The sequence below is a fragment of the Periophthalmus magnuspinnatus genome, chromosome 24 (assembly GCF_009829125.3).
Source record: "Periophthalmus magnuspinnatus isolate fPerMag1 chromosome 24, fPerMag1.2.pri, whole genome shotgun sequence".
In the NCBI taxonomy this organism is placed as follows: Eukaryota; Metazoa; Chordata; class Actinopteri; order Gobiiformes; family Gobiidae; genus Periophthalmus; species Periophthalmus magnuspinnatus.
The window spans coordinates 5,319,869-5,323,626 of record NC_047149.1 but is presented as its reverse complement, the minus strand read 5'-3'; the positions used below and the strand labels follow the sequence as shown (position 1 = coordinate 5,323,626).

Below are 3,758 nucleotides of genomic sequence, written 5' to 3'. Positions count from 1 at the left end.
AACAGACATTTTTTGCTTAATCTGCGTCACTAAGAAATACGGGCTCATAATTGAGTTACCTGAAGAAGAATATTGTGTTTGCGTCTGTCACATAGTTATAATCTATCACCCGTGGATCACTGTGTTAGCATTTCAGCGCTGGAAGAAGTACTCAGTTTTTCAGGTTTGTTTCTTAAGTGAAAGTGCAGATACTAGAGAGAAAATATACTCAAGTAAAAGTAAAAGTATCACATGAAAAAAAAAAAAACTTAAGTAAAAGTATTAAAGTACCTGTTTAAAAATGTACTTAAAGACAAAAAAATGTAATTATTTTGTGCAGATTTTGAGGTCTTATAAAACTTCAAATGTAGTGATTTTGATTTTAAAAAATAAATCAAAATTGTGCTGGATTTTGTTCAACAGAAACAATTAAATTAATATTTTTTCTAGCTATTTTTATTTGTATTTTTTTTTTTGTTGCTCAAACGATGAACGGGTTCAAAATAAACCCTTGGCCTTTTCAGCAGGTCTCAAACAATAATGAAAAATACTTGTAGTGGAGTAGAAAGTACATATACCTGCTCTCAAATGTAATGAAGTCAAAGTGAAAAATATCCACTGTAAAATGTACTTAAGTTATGTACAGATACCTAGAATTCAAAGTACGGTACTTTACTACTTTTACTTCGTTGTGCTCCACCACTATATATTTTGGACAAAGTTCGTCGAAAATTGTAAAGCCCAAGGAAGTATTTGGAGGCGATTCTCACCTGTCCTTCTATGGAACATCGCTGTGAACGTCATCCCAACAAAGCGACGCATGCTGCTGGATCACATTAGAGAGAAGTATCACTAATTAAGAAAAAAAATTGGAGAACGAAGTGCGTCCCTCACAGCAAGCGTGTACTGGTGGAGGTGAAAACATGGGCTGGTCGGTGTAATGACGTCTTGAACACAGGAGAATACATAAATACTCAAACATTCATGAATCACTCTAAATACAACTTCAGAGAGTAAATGACCTAACCCCTTCATTAAGTCGTTTGGCCTATTAAGGCTGAATCACTGTTTGTTCACTGTGAATTAGTTGATGTTTTATTAAGGCTAATTATGGTGCAGTTATTATAATGTGGGACCATAATATTTAACCGCTGTCACTGTAAAACAAATTTATACATTCTGCAGTGTAATTATGTGGTTTTGAAAATATATTTAAAAAAAAAAAAAAATTAAATCTCTACATGATAGTTTAAAGTGGGAGTATTTTACTTGTGGAGTATTAACAGCTAACACATAACATATTTAGATCACCATGTTACTTTTTATTGTTCTGAAAATGCTATATTGGCTGAAAATATCTATTAACATGTTTTATAAGTTTCAGTTTTGTTTTTGTACAAAACCAGCAAGCATCCCGCTGATGAAACTACTGCACATCACATCAGGTTTGTGAAGTTGTAGTGTATTGTTTTGTGTCATGTTTTTGTATATTTATGGAGAATTGTCGTGTGGGTGATGTAGACTTGTGGGTGGAGCATTTGACAGAATCTTAAAGTTAACCACAAGGAGGGTTTGAATAGGGCCCAGAAGAGATCACTAGATTACTGAAATATGCATGGATGACATGTAAACCCTCTTCAGGCATGTTTTTGATGAGGGATCAATGTTATAACATGGTAGAAAGGTTAAACACACACACACACACACACACACACATATATATATATATATATATATATATATATATATATATATATATATATATATATATATATATATATATATATTGCATAACATTGCATCTTAAAAAAAAAAAAATCCTGATTAAAAAAACATGATGAAATGAATGAAATGTTAGTTGTACTATTATTTGACTATATTTTACAGTAAATGTTTGTACTGTGTTCATGTTGGATCCAAAACCAAAACAGTTACCTCTGGAGATGCCGGGGATTGAACCCGGGGCCTCATACATGCAAAGCATGCGCTCTACCACTGAGCTACATCCCCACACAGGCAGTGCACTCACAGCATCACTATACCCTGTCTACCTGCGGGGTGCGCTGTTACTTCTGTATATTCTGTTTAAAGCGCCTGGACCTCATTTTCCCCTTTCCCTTCTTGCCGAGTACAGACATATTGTATAAGCAGGTCTGGAGGTCAAAATAAGTCCACTGTGTACTGTCTGCATCTAATGATGTGTTTTATTGTCTAATAATCAGGAAGTTCACAGCTAGCATGCTAGTTGTTGTTAGCTTTTTTTGTGGTATTGTAAGAGACCAAACTGACTGAGAAATTTTTGAGTTTTACCTGTAGTGTCTCCACTTAATTAGGCTCAAGTGTCAGAAGCTGGTGAGGGGCTTATTAGTATCATATAATAGCAAAGCACCACGCCCATCATCACCCATTGTCACCCGTCGTCATCCATCATCACCCATCATCACCCACTGTCACCCGTCGTCACATGTCATCACTCAGTGTAGTACTTCTAGTGCACCAAACAGTCATGCTAGTCATGTGCATATAAAAATATAACAATCCTCACCATTGCGTGGGAAAGCACGGCTGCTTTCCCAAAATGTAGTTTTTGGTTGTTGTTTTTTTTTTTTTTTTTTTTTAAACGGGAACATTATTTTCACATCGGAAATTTTGTTCAGCCAGGGAACAATAGCAAAAACTCACAAAAATGTCCCTTAAATTAAAAGTCACACTTCTCTTCCAATTTCTTAAAACAGATAAAATGAAGCATTAGCGCCTCCACACACCATCAGGGTATAGGAACGACGGCAACAAATATTTGCCCGTAGAATCATGATATTTGACACAGAAGTAGATCAAGACAAAGAACATTATTGGAGCAACACTGTCCACTCAACCAGATGCACACTTTGCCCAGAATTTTGAAATGCCTCGTTTCCGTAGCCAAGTTGACGAGAAGGGGAGATAGTGCCTCATAAATGTCAGTGGGTGTATGTAAAGAGGGAAACTGAGGGCACGATAGCGCGCGGCGTAGGTGCAGGCGAGCCGATCATTGTCACTTGCGGCTATATTTCATGTCTGTTCTTGTTTTTTTCTCTTTCACATTAGTCTTTAGCTTTTGTGCACTTTGGATGCTTTCAGGCGTAGATAAAGGGTTCCTCCGCCTCACTGCAGTCAGCACATGAAACAAACTGAGAAATGATCACTTAACCTCTGCTGTGTCCCAAAATGCACCTGCCCCCGGTGTGCCTTGGCAGGGGTCAGGGCGCCCGGGGAGAGGTTGCTCATCTGTTACTCTGGTTGTGTGTGCTCAGATCAGCCCATGTGTTTCACTATACACATTCTAATGTGTGTGCCCGCTGTGCGTCCAGCTCACCACATTACTCAACTCTGCATCTCTGTGTTTGTTTATGGTAGGGGTTCTCAACCTGTGGTGCACGGGCTGGAGATCTATGAAGATGGATTCTATTCAAGAAAAATGTGATGTATCCACATGTGTTAAACTAACAGAGTACAGATGACTAATCAAAGGATCTGTATGTAATGTGTGCACATACAGTCTTTACTCACATCTGACCCTGTGTCCAGAGCCTTCACCTTCAGATACAGACACATACAAGTGTGTCTCATTCTCAGTTTATGGACAGGCCTCATGTGAGACCTGCACAGCAGGACAAATTCTTATGATATTAGCGAGTTCACAAACGCAGAATAATCCATCATGACATAGTCCCACTATAAGGTTCAAATTCAGCCAGCAGTGGGCGGACCAATCACAGAGCAGCACTGAGGTTTTGGCG

The 3,758-nt window shown here is 38.0% G+C and overlaps 1 non-coding gene across 1 annotated transcript; it reads right to left on the bottom strand.

Annotated features, from left to right (window-relative positions):
* Positions 1-1,917: 1,917 nt before the first annotated feature.
* On the bottom strand, positions 1,918-1,989 carry trnaa-ugc (transfer RNA alanine (anticodon UGC)). The gene has a single exon. It is a non-coding gene; the product is annotated as a tRNA-Ala (tRNA).
* Positions 1,990-3,758: the final 1,769 nt, after the last annotated feature.